Source organism: Geotrypetes seraphini, chromosome 1, assembly GCF_902459505.1.
Source record: "Geotrypetes seraphini chromosome 1, aGeoSer1.1, whole genome shotgun sequence".
Classification (NCBI taxonomy): Eukaryota; Metazoa; Chordata; class Amphibia; order Gymnophiona; family Dermophiidae; genus Geotrypetes; species Geotrypetes seraphini.
The window spans coordinates 180202472-180216565 of NC_047084.1; positions in this window are offsets into that span (position 1 = coordinate 180202472).

The following is a 14094-nucleotide window of genomic DNA, read 5'->3' on the forward strand; positions in this document are numbered from 1 at the left end:
AGAATAATAATTTTAAGAATAATTAATATTTAGAATGGTGGATATGGTGCTCCAGACTTTATCCCAATACAATTTAATATGTGAGCATTGGTATAACATGTACAGCAGTGTACCTTCAAATTTTCCACAGGACCAGCATAGTTTGGAGCCTTCTTTGGAAAATTTAGCGAGTTTATGCGGCGTCTAGTGGGATCAATGTAGTAGAAAATATATTGATTGAAGGAACCCATCAGGTTATATGCTGGAAACGAAGACGGAAAGCTGACAGGATTGACAGTCAGTCTAGAGGAGGTGTGTAGGCAGATTGATAGGCTTAAGAGCGATAAATCCCAAGGACCAGATGGCATCCATCCGAGGGTCATCAAGGAACTGAAAGGGACCATAGCTGAACTGCTTCAACTAATAGCCAATCTGTCAATCAAATTGGGAAAGATTCCGGAAGACTGGAAAGTGGCGGATGTTACGCCGATCTTCAAGAAAGGTTTGAGGGCAGATCCAGGAAACTACAGACTGGTGAGTCTGACCTCGGTACCGGGTAAGATGGTAGAGGCACTGATAAAGGACGGCATCATTGATCACCTTGACTGACATGGGCTGATGAGGACCAGTCAGCACGGTTTTAGCAAAGGCAGATTGTGTTTAACGAACTTGCTGCACTTCTTTGAGGGAGTAAACAGGCAGATAGACAAGGGCAACCTAGTTGACATTGTATATCTGGATTTTTAGGAGGCGGTTGACAAGGTTCCACATGAACAACTACTTCGGAAAATTGTGAGCCATGGAATCGAGGGTGAAATGCTCACATGGATTAAAAACTGGCTGGAGTATAGGAAACAGAGAGTGGTGTAAATGGACAATACTCGGACTGGAAGAGCGCCACCAATGGGGTGCCGCAGGGCTTGGTGCTTGGACCTGTGCTCTTCAACATCTTTATAAGAGATCTGGACATTGATACGACGAGTGAGGTGATTAAATTTGCGGACAATACAAAGTTATTCAGAGTAGTGAAGATGCAGGGGGATTGCGAAGATCTGCAACGTGACATAATCAGGCTTCGGGAATGGGCATCGACTTAGCAGATGAGGTTCAACATAGATAAGTGTAAAGTGATGCATGTAGGTAACAAAAATCTCATACATGAATACAGGATGTCCAGGGCAGTACTTGGAGACACCTCCCAGGAATTAGACTTGGGAGTTCTGATCGTAAAGCCAATGAAGCTGTCTGCGCAATGTGCGGTGGCGGCGAAAAGGGTGACAGAATGCTAGGAATGATAAAGAAGGGGATCACAAACAGATTGGAGAAGATTATCATGCTGTTATATCGGGCTATGGTGCGCCCTCACCTAGAGTACTGCGTGTAGCACTGGTCGCCATACATGAAGAAGGACACGGTACTACTCGAAAGGGTCCAGAAAAGAGTGACTATGATGATTAAGGGGCTGGAGGAGTTGCCGTACAGTGAAAGATTAGAGAAACTGGGCCTCTTCTCCCTTGAACAGAGGAGATTGAGAGGGGACATGATCGAAACATTCACGGTACTGAAGGGAATAGACTTAGTAGATAAGGACAGGTTGTTCACCCTCTCCAAGGTAAGGAGAACTAGAGGGCACTCTATAAAATTGAAAGGGGATAGATTCCGTACGAACATAAAGAAGTTCTTTTTCACCCAGAGAGTGGTAGAAAACTGGAATGCTCTTCTGGAGTCTGTCATAGGGGAGAACACCCTCCAGGGATTCAAGACAAAGTTAGACAAGTTCCTGCTGAACCAGAACGTACGCAGGTAGGGCTAGTCTCAGTTAGGGCGCTAATCTTTGACTAGAGGGCTGCTGCATGAACAGACTTCTGGGCACGATGGACCACCGGTCTGACCCAGCAGTGGCAATTCTTATGTTCTTATATAATCCTTGTTTAGTAGTCCTCTTAATAGTGAAGGTTTTTGAGCAATGATAGATACCCTTTACCACCGAAAACCAAAGGAGAATAGCAATATGATCTTTGGGGTGGTATTCTGAAATCTTTTCCTTCACTTAGGCATTGATAGTCTGCAGAGGATCTGGTTGAGTGTGGGTTAACATATTTTTTTCATATTTTGTGACATTTTGTGTGCCCAATTCTGAGCATACAAATTTGGCTGCACATATTTATTTCTATCTGTTACTGTTCTATCTGTTATTTCTATCTGTTACATGTCTACTTCTGTGCCTTTAAAAAAATGAGTTCAAAACAGGCATCTACTTTGCATCAACTTATAGATGAACACTTAATCCTCCATTGCCCTAGGTATATTAGATAGACTGTGAACCTGCTGGGATAGATAGGGAAAATGCTTGAGTACCTGATTGCAAACCACTTAATATACCTTGTCCAAACAGTACATCTTAATCCAATCCCAATTTTTGCCACAGGAAAACACTAACCTGACAGAACAAGTTTCAAATATGGGATGCATCTGTATCACATCCCATCAATTCTTAATAATCTTAACTAGTTCTGAACTACTTGTGGAATGTCTCAAAATGTATGTTTGAATGTTATGAGTTCTGTCCCCTGTGTGAGCATTAAAGCAGGTCTCTGTTATTGTATTTTGCTGTTTTAAAGGCTTGATATAGAACACTTTTTCACCTTTACATATATGTTTGAGTTAACATCATTTTAGGCACTTACCGTATTTTTCGCTCCATAAGACTCACCCTAAATTTAGAGGAGGAAAACAAGAAAAGAACCATTCTAAACCAAATTCTCCCTGCCAGGCTCTGTACCCAACCCTACATTCCTTGCCAGGCTCTGTACCCTGTCCCACTTAACTGCCCTGTCCTTTAACCTGCCCCCCAGTACCTTTTTTTAATCCCCCCCCTCTCTTTTTTATGGTACAATATTTTTTATTGGTTTCCAAAATAAATTACAAACAGTGCATAGCCCAAAACAGAAACAAGTCCCATACAAAACTGGAACAATAATCAAGAATACCACAGCATGAACTCCCACCCCCTCCTAGAGCATGGAGCAATCTCCAATATGCAGAACAATGAAACAAAAATTAAAAACAACCTTTTTTAACCATCATCCCTTTTTAAAACACCCCTGTCCCGTCCGGCAGTATCTTTTTTTAACCCTCGTCCCTTTTTAAAACACCCCCCGCCCAGTCCCATCCATCTTCAAATCTCCCCATTGTCTGGTGATCCAGTGGTGCATCGGCCAGCAGGCATGAGCCCTCTGCCCGCCTGCCTGGGTCCACGCTACCTCTTCCCATCCTGTTTCGCACCTCCTTAAGCCTCTCTCATTGTCTTGGTAGTCCAGCGGTGCCAGCGCCGCTCTCTGAATGGTGTTTTCAGCGTCGGCCGTCAGGCGTGAGCTTTCCGCCTGCCTGCCTGGGCCAGCGCTGCCCTCTGAATGGGATGAGGGTTAAAAAAAGGCACTGGGTGTGTTTTTAAAAGGCCCAACCGGGGGGGTGGGTTAAAAATTTATACCTTCGCTGCATAAGACACATCGACATTTCCACCCACTTTTGGGTGAAAAAAAAGTGGAGCGAAAAATACTACTAATGATCTGATAACAGTTTTGAATATTACGCTTATACATATTTGTCCTGTTTGAAGTAAACTGGTAAAGATTTGCAATATTTTGATAGTCTATTTCAGTCTTTCAGAGTCTTGGTTTTCAGAGGCAGAGGTATTTTTGTGGGTTCGTGTTTAGCCTCTTAACTATTCATTAGTCCATCAGTCTTGTCAGGAAACATAAGGAGGGCGAAGTGGATTCATTTTCAAATTCTGCCTCCCAGTTACAGAAAGTTCTATCCTGCACAGCAACAATTTGGAAGTTATTTTAGTAAAATTAGGGAGAAACAAATACATGTTCTCATTGTTTAGTATATTATACACAAGAAATTGTGGTTTCTGGAGTCCTGGCCTTTGCATAGTTGATGGTCTACCTGGATACCGGAGTCCCCTTAACAGATGATTCTGCGGAACTTCAAAGTCAACGCACACATTTACAACATGGAGAAAGTGAAGGTTTTATTATCTTCCTTATTGGATCTTGCTTTTCTGTCAGTTGTTTCTGATGCCAGTCATTCTGCAGGGTATGTTTCGGATTTAGTTTTCTTTAATGAGGATGCAGCTATTTTCCATCAGTTTCTGATGTCGATATTACCCCTATTTGCTGGTGTGATAATTTTCTGATCAGATTCAAGCTGCGGGGTATGCCTTTTCTCTTTGATGGAAATATGGGAAAGCAGCTTATTAAATTCAGCAACAGTGAAGTCTTTAATCTTTGGCAAGATGTTGAAAAGTAGCATGTCTGAGGCAAATGGCTGGATGTCAGAAGAAGAATAAACACATGAATGTAATACCTTGGCCCTTGACAGAAGGTAGCGGTAAACGGAGTTAACTCAGAGGATAAGAGCATTATCGGTAGTATGTCTTGGGGGTCTCATTCTTTTTAACTATAATTAAAATTGTGGAAGGGATATCAGGAAAAGTTTGCTTTTGTAGATTATACCATAATTAGCAACAGGATGGGATAGACACCCTTGAAGGGGTGAATAACATGAGGAGATATCTTGTGAACCCTGAAAAGTGGTCTAATATTGGGTAGTTAAAATTTAATGCTAAAAAAATGTACCGTCGTGCATGTATAGGAGATAAAGAATGTTTAAGAACATAAGAACATAAGCAATGCATCCACTGGGTCAGACCTTAGATCCATCGTGCCCAGCAGTCCGCTCACGTGGCGGCCCAACAGGTCCAGGACCTGTGCAGTAAACCTCTATCTATACCCCTGTATCCCTGATCTTGTAAGTCTCTATCATATCCCCTCTAAGTCTCCTCTTCTCCAGGGAAAAGAGTCCCAGTTTCTCCAATCTCTCAGCATATGAAAGGTTTTCCATACCTTTTATCAGACGTGTCGCTCTCCTCTGAACCCTCTCGAGTAACGCCATATCCTTCTTAAGGTATGGCGACCAATATTGGACGCAGTACTCCAGATGCGGACGCACCATCACCCGATACAACGGCAGGATAACTTCTTTCGTTCTGGTAGTAATACCCTTCTTGATTATACCTAGCATTCTATTTGCTCTCTTTGCGGCCGCTGCACACTGTGCCGTCGGCTTCATTGTCATATCCACCATTACCCTCAAGTCCCTTTCTTGGGTACTCTCCTTCAATAACATCCCTCCCATCGTATAGCTGTACCTCGGGTTTCTGCTTCCCACATATAGTACTTTACATTTCTCAACGTTGAACTTCATCTGCCATCTCGTTGCCCATTCCCCTAGTTTGTTCAAGTCCCTTTGCAATTCTTCGCAGTCCTCTTTAGTCCGAGCTCCACTAAATAGTTCTGTGTCATCCGCAAATCTTATTATCTCACACTTTGTCCCTGTTTCTAGATCATTTATAAATATATTAAATAGCAGTGGCCCATGCACCGAGTCATGAAAGAAGAATGTTATACCAATAAACGTTCAGAAGGACAATCCTAATGGACAATACAACTCCCTTATATTGTTAAATGCACACTCTAGAAAGCCAAAATCAGCTAGAATGCATTACTGATATGTAACAACTGTTTGACTCAAGTCTCTGTCACTGCACAATCATTAGAGCAAAACATGCCCAGGAAGTAGGAAAAAGAATCAGAACCCTTCCCACACGTTTGACAAATTTTGGAAGTGATTTGAAGAGGAACAACGATTGTGTTGTGCTTTCCAGGAGTTCATCGTTTTCTTTGCATCCTGAGGCAGCAGTTTTCGGCAAAACGCTGGCCACTGTCAATGTGAGATGGACCCTCGATTGAGACTAAGATAAGTCATTCACATTACTTCGTTTCTATTTTTCCCTGTAACATTGGATGTGGATTTAAATATGTATTACTTATCCCCTTCGACTCTTTGTTCTCTGCATTGTACAGACTCATTTAGAAGCAGTCCAGTTGAGGAGGTTTTTTATGCCAATGAGGTAATGCTTACCCTTGTAAGACATTTCCACACTTGAATGATTTGGCTGGTGTGGGAGGGGTTCTGAGGCTTTTTCCTACCTTCTGGGTGTTTTTTGCTCTAATGATTGTGCACTGACAGAGATTTGAGTCAAACAGTTGTTACATGTCAGTAATGCATTCTAGCTGATTTTGTCTTTCTAGAGTATGCCATTTAACAATATTAGGGTGTTGTACATGAAAGAAGAATGTGTCATGGTGTTGATTGCATCTGATGATCTTAAGGTGGTCAAATAGTAGAAAATGTTATGACAAAAGCCAGTAGGATGCTTGGGTGCATATGGAGAGTTATGGCCATTATGAAAATGGAGGTGATAATGTCTTTTTAGAAGTCTCTGGTGAGACCTCATTTTGCTGACCTTAACAATTCTGTCTTTGAAAGAAAATAGACAGAATGAAGTCAATCCTTAGGGCGACTATTAAAATGGTCAGTTCTTCATTATAAAGCAATGTGGATAGACTGTAAGATCTCAGTGTGTACACTTTGGAAGAATGGCAGGAGAGGGGAGAAATTATGGAGACATGTATATCCTTTTATGGTATACATGTACAGGAGGAGGACATCTTTCAACTGAAAGACAGCTCTGGAACTACGGATGATAGAATGATGGTGAAAGGGAATAGACTCTAGATTAATCTAAAGAAATATTTCTTTATGGAAAGAGTAGTTAATGATGTATCTCCCAGTAGGATCAGATACCCTTCCCAAAGATAAGAACATAAAAACATAAGAATAGCTTTCTGGATCAGACCAATGGTCCATCAAGCTCAGTAGCCAAGTTTCCAAGTTTATTATAAGTTTTGATTAATCGCCTATTCCAAATTCTAAGCGATATACAGTTAAAAATTACAAAATCGAGGGAAACAAACATGACTAACAAAATTATTACTAAACATATTAAAATTTCAATAAATACATAACATGACATACCTTAACTAACAAAACTATTATTAAACATATTAAAATTCAATAAGCACATACAAGGTCAAAAAGAGGGAAAGTTAGGAGAAGAAGTACAATTCAATTCAAAAGTAACGATTAAGGTAAAAAACACATTGGGAGAGGGGAGAGACATTCATTATAATATAAGGAAGAATTAAAGGCATAGGCAATTCATTTAATCCTTGAATACATCTTTAAAAAGAAAGCCCTTAAGTTTACTCTTAAATTAATCCAAAACCCTTTCCTCTCTTAAATAAATTGGAAGGGAATTCCAAGCTTGAGGAGCCGTAACCGAAAAGATAGATTGACGCCGTGTATTAATAACTTTTAAAGAAGGGACAACCAGTAAATGTTGATCAGTTGACCGTAGTACTCTCGAAGTAGTGTAAGAAATCAAAACTTTATGAATGAATGCTGGGGTTTTAAATACTATGGACTTAAAAGTAAGCAGACATAATTTATACATGATTCGATGAGCTACTGGAAGCCAATGTGCCTTCTCACAGTGGCCAATCCAGGTCACTAGTACCTGGCCAAAGATACACCTATGTCTATCATTTCTCTGAACCACAATATCTAGTGGCCAGACTATATCAGCACACAATATTCATGAATCATTTTATAGGCTCTATAAACCACTCATGAACACTCATGAACCATTTTATAGGCTCTCCACCCTCCTGGAAGACATCTCTTTACCCCTCTAGAAAATACTTCTACCCTCTGAATGCACCCTCCAGCAGAATCCCTACCTCTCTCAAAGACCTCCTGGACCTATCTGAGATTTTGTCTAGCACTGTTCCCTCTAAGCTGAACAGATGTCCTCCAACCACATTGCTACTATTTTCAATCACCAGGGACAGATAGGTTCTTTGGAGTCTGACAGAGCATGCCTGTCCTTTACTATTGAAAATGTGATCATGAAACAGCACCCCCATACTGACTATAGGTGGAAGACTCCTGCCCAGCTTAGCGGGAGCAGTGATGTGTAGTGACTGGGGCAGTGGTCTTGTGGTACTGGCTCTAAGGTCAAGCTGCCAAGTAAGGATGCATGGCCCCTCCAACCGTTGCCGCAGGTAGCTAGCTCTCCACGGGACCATAATGCACCTGAAGAGGTAGCTCTCTTGTTCCCGGAGGCCAGTGCATTGGAGGGCTTGCCGTCTGAAACATCCCAGAGTGACATGCTCACTCTGGTAGGACCTGTGACCGGGAAAACTGAGGGTGGGGGAGCACAAGACTTCATTGAGGTAAATCAAATCCCAGAACAGTCTCCTACAGCACAAGTACATTTTTTTTTCTCCTACTAAACCCCCTGAGGTCACCCTTGAAGCATTATGAGATTTGGTAGTGAAATTAGGAGACTTTAAATCCTCAAATTAAAAATCTGAATAAAGAACTTAAAGAACAGAAAGGAGAAATAAAATTGATAAAACAAGATATATCTCAGTTAAAAATAGAGTCACAAAATACAAGTAAAGAGCTAACATCAGTAAAATATAATCAAGATTTATTGGTTAAAGATAATACAATCCTCAGGAGGAAATTGGAAGTTTTGGAGAACAATGCTTGAGCTAATAATTTGAGAATTATAAATGTTCCTAAAATCGTATCAATTTCCCCTCGAGAAATGGTGAAGCATTACTTCATGGAAATATTGGAAATTCCTGAAAGCTCTTTACCTCCTCATACAAGGGTATATTATCTTCTTGTTAAATCTCAAGTCGAAGAAGGAAAAGTTGAGGAATCTCGGGAAAGACCATTGGACAACTCTACAATATTGGAACAATCGGATAGAGAACTGGCTGTTTCAGCCACTCTCTTGTTGTCTGTGGCTTTGGCTCCAGAAAAGGATTGAATATTAAAACTTTTCTTTAAAAATAGGTCCAAGGTCTTCCTGGGACATCATATTCAGATATTTCCTGATGTCTCTAAAGAGACTCAAAAAAGAAGAAGAGAATTCCTAATCTTGAAACCTGGAGTGACCCAAATGGGGGGTATTTTATTTTTGAGATATCCATGTAAATGTGTAGTTAGATACTGGTTTTTGAAGTGTATCTTTACAGAGCCATTTCATTTGATAAATTTTCTCTCAATGAAATGTCTTGAGAAAGGAATAGCTGCGCCTAAGGAAGTTTGACCTTTTGTACTACAGTAGATACATGGCTTTCCTTGATAAATTTTCTTTAAATTATCTTGCTCTACTCTTTAAATCTTGGATCCACTATTGAGGACTAGTGTATGATCAAATGAGTTTATTTTACTTGATGTACTTTTACTTTTAAGGTTAACTGTATTTTTCAATTTTGGAAAATTTTAGTTCATTTGACTTTTCGGTACAAGATGTTTATGCTTGGTAAATATTATAAAATCGTATAAATAAATAAATTAAAAAAAAGGATGCATGGTACATCAGACGCATTAAGTACATTTTATCTATTAAGAATTACTGCAATAGTATTTTGATTGGTTCACCAGATTTTCTGTAAGATATCTGCATAAGGGGAGCCTTGCCTATGTCCCACCCATGCTCCAGGATTGTTTGGACATCACCCTTCAACAATCTCTCAAGGATCATCACCAGCACATAACACAAAAATGATTATGGCATACAAGAGGACAGAATCTTAGAGACATATTGGAGTAGAGGAATAGCCTGCGGTAAAAGCTCCAACACTCATAGGAGTTCTGTGAGAGTCAGAGCTTTTACCGCAGTGGCCAGTGATATAAAACTCTAACGGAGCTTGAATAAGGAGGATTTTAATGTGATCAGGTAGAGGAAGTTGTGCCCTTCATGTAGACATATGAGGGGCCACTGTAAAGTTCTCAGCCCAACCAAGAAGAGAATGATGTAGAACCATGAAACTTACAGGCCCATTTCACACTTTACTTGACACTTTTCATTTCAATGATATGAAATGAAAAGTATCAAAAAAAGTGTGGAATAACTTGCAAGTTCCACGGCTTTACATCATTCTCTTTTTGGTTGGGCTGAGAACTTTTCAGCAGTCTTTCTTAGGAATCTTTTTACAGAGCCATGGCAGTGATTTCCACACAGCAAATGCCACACAGCCCATTCAATTCCTATAGGCTGCATTGCATTTGCCATGCCAGGAAATATTACTGTGACTTTGTAAAAAAGGCCATATTTTGTTTTCCAAAAATGAGGCTTTATGTGCTTTTTATGAACAGTTTTTGTTACAGTGGCCATCTTGGATGGCCATATTTAAAAATCTTTTTGACGTGTTCCAAATGGCATTTTTATACCTTTGGATAGTTTTGAGTGGTTTACTAGTTGTTTGATACGTGCTTATTTTTATTTATATTGTTTTCTAAAGATTCCAATGCTACTTTGTTTCACAGCATGACACTGTAGATCATGTGACCTTGCAAGTGCTTAAAAGCAGCAGTCTTACTGGCAGTTTATGATAACCATGCAGGAACTCCAGTTTGGAGTTAGGAAGTATTGGCAAGTTGACTTTGGAGCTCTGCCTTGGTCAATAGTACTATAATTCTGAGTGAAGTTTATTCACTGTACTGTTTCCACAGCTATGCCTCATTCCACTGTACCACCCACACCTATGCCTTAAGATGATTCCCCTGACATCATAATGGTATGTAACACAGCTTGATATGGTTCCCATACACTTTACGAGGGGGTGCTGAAAAGTTCTCAACCCAAACAAGAAGAGGATGATGTGGATACGGTTCAATCAATGATCTGAAACAATATCAAGCCATAGAATTTCTTTTCTGCATATTGGCATTTAACGAAATAAGATGCTCTTTTCAGCTACAGTGGCAAAATAATGCTCAGAATTTAGGAAGCTGGTTGGTTGGGCTGAGAACATTTCGGTACCCCCCCTTGTATTTTAGATTATCAACAGAAAATTCCATAAATGAGATACCTGACTGATACACTGAAAAAATCTGAAGCAGATTGAATGATACAGCTTTAGACATGCATGGGCTTTGCTTTAATTTATATAAGAATTTTTTGTCTTCATATAATCATTTTTTAAAATAATTATTGAAATATTTTTATGAATGAAGTGGATATGGATTTTTTATGAGGCATTTTCTTTCCATATTTTATGAGGCATTTTCTTCCCATATTTGAATAATGAGTACGCAAGACAACTATAACACAAAACATAGAAAAATTAATTGCTAGTGGAGTTGAAATAGAATTTTTAAATCAGAATAAATGATTACATTATAAAATACACCTTTGATATTCTTACCCATTTTAATTATGTACAGATGGCATGAAAAACAAATCCAAATCCTCACTACCCTTGATCAAATTAGTTAATTGTGAAAATTTATTTTGAAAGATTAGATGTGACATTGCTAATTCTCAAACCTCTGGCCAGAGTCTCATAACCATGTGCTTCAAATATGCAAACGAGAATAGATTCTATAGAACTTTTCAATATTTCATTTGCGTTTTACAGCTTGAATTGCCGATGGCCTGTTGAATTTACTGACCAGCAGTAAATGTTCATTGATGTTGACTATTTTATTACTCCCAATGGTTTTGAAAGTCTCTTTGTAAGGTACACCAATATTGAAAATCTCCTTGGAGCCTATTAAAAGTTCTTGTCAACATTCAGAACTTGTGATTGATGATTCAATCTTTTGGGACATTTTTACTTCAGAACAAATATGAATTTATTGATATTTGAAGCTACGTTTTATAGTAAGACATTTCTTGAGGTTAGTTGGAGCATTGTTCAGTATTCCTTGTTCTTTTCTGGTAATTTGTATTTAATCATGGGCTGTGACAGATATTTAATCTGTGTTTGATTTATTCATATCCAAATACAATATATATTCTATTTTTAATGTTTTGAATTATGCTGCTTATTATGTCATAAATAGAGCATTACAGCAACAATGGATCATAGCAAACAGTTCCATAACTTATCCTGTGATTCAAAATGAAATACAGTAAAGAATTTTAATGTCTCTGTTAACTAGTCAGTACATTACATAGTTGACCAAAGTGTACTTCTGAGAGCAAACAACAGAATATGACAGAAAACATGGAAAAACTCAGGGCTCCTTTTATCAAGGTGCGCTATGGGGGTTAGCGCGTTGGACATTTCATAATGCGCTAACCCTTGCGGCACACCAAAAAACTAACGCCTCGTCAATGGAGGTGTTAGCGACTAGCGCGGCAAGGGGTTGAACGCACGGTATTCCGCGCATTAACCATCTATCGCAGCTTGATAAAAGGATCCCTCAATAAGTACCATTCACCCAACTTTGACAAACAAACAAAAATCCTATTGTATAGAAGATTAAGACTTATGTAGACCCCTGCTCACAGATTTGCCTACAAATAATGGATTTGACTAAAAACATACTCCACTTTTTATTCACTTCTGGTATACCTCAAACTCAAGTAACGCCAAAGTCATGTAAATTCCATTACTTCTAATTGGGAATGATTTTGATATTTCTCATATGGGCAAAAACAGGACAGACTCCTTTATCTTAATCCTGTCATCTAGGGGGAAGGGTAATAAACTGTGGTAAATGAGCATTTTACTGCAGCTTAGGGCTCCTTTTACTAAGGTGCGCTAAGCGTTTTAGTGTGCGCTAACCACGCGCTAAACGCTAATGCGTACATGTTAGTCTATGCACGTGTTAGCGGTTAGCGGGTGCTAATATTTAGCGCACACTAAAATTTTTGGTCCTCTGCTTGGACCTTGTTGTTTGTTTGTATTTGACTGCTTTCTCAATAAAAATTATTAAACAAAAAAAAAAAAAAAAAAACGCGGGCTAAAACGCTTAGCGCACCTTTATAAAACAAGGGGTTAGTTTATAATAGAAGTTGCTAACCTGCAGTAACTTAGTATTGCAGGGTAATGACTCCTGTAGTTAAATGGAAAATGCAACTCCTGATTGATCTTTCAAGTTGCCTTATTGAAATATGAGTGCATTGGGCTGCTAATGTGGACCTGAAGCTCTCAGGGAGTTTTTCCTAAAGGAACTGGAGCTTTTCAAAATGAATAGTGTTCTCCTTCCCTGAATAATAATAATAATAATAACTTTATTCTTCTATACCGCCATAATCAGACGACTTCTAGGCGGTTCACACCGAAGAGAGCTGGACAATCAGGGGAAGAGACTGTACATGCGCACTCCCATCGCGTGTTCCGTTTTCTGTGCCCTGTAGGGCACCGCAGATAGGAATGCGCATGCGCGCGAAAGACTCTCTCTCCTCCCCCGAGGTGAATGTCGGACACGGCGGCTGTCGGTCGTGCTCCTTGCCTGAAGTCCAATGCAGTCGGGGATCTTGAGAGGAGCCGCCGCCGCATCTTTCAACTGAAAAATATACTTGGCCGCCCGAAGCTCTCTCTCTCTCCCTCCCCCCCGAGGCGGATGTCGGCCGCGGCGGCTGAACCCGGATGGCATTTTAAAATAAAACAGCTAAGTTTTTAAAAGATGGCTTTTCAACCTCCCCCCCCCACAACACCGACGCATTACCTTTTAACAGACTGGCGGGCAGTGGGAGGGGTTTGGCGAGCAAGATAGTTTTAGCAGACACTGCCTATTTAAGAAGCTGCAGTAGCGGTGTGAAAACAATCTATTCTTCTTCCAAAAATGTATAAACTGGATCTTCCCGTAGATCGAAAAGAAGCTGCATTTTTAGAGAGAAAGAGAAATGCGGAACTGCAAAGGCAAAACAGAATTTTCGACTGCAAAACTCGGACCATCAGGATGAGAAGTTGTTTTAGGAAGTCAATTTGTATTACTGCTTCTTTCTATCTGGGGTCAAAATCGGGTTGAAAATTGTAACAAAATAGAAATAACGCCTTGCAAAGATAATAAGCCTCAGGAAACCAACGATAGTAGATGGAAAACACTCATGCGATGGGCTCAAAGATTCAAAAATAGCACCTATCTCACGCATAAAGCGGAAGGCGTTTCCCCACAGCCCAGCAGAGGCCCCGCGCCAGAGTGCGCCGGCAAATGATGCAGAAGCCAGCTCCCCCGGAGCCCAAATCCCAATAGCGCCAGATGGAAATAGATAAGGTAAAGGGGAAATGGGATCTTGAATATGGTTAGGTAAAAGCAAGGGAGAAGGGCTACTGCTGGACAGGGGAGCAGGGAAAGGGTACTACTGGACAGAGAGGGAGGTAAAAGCAA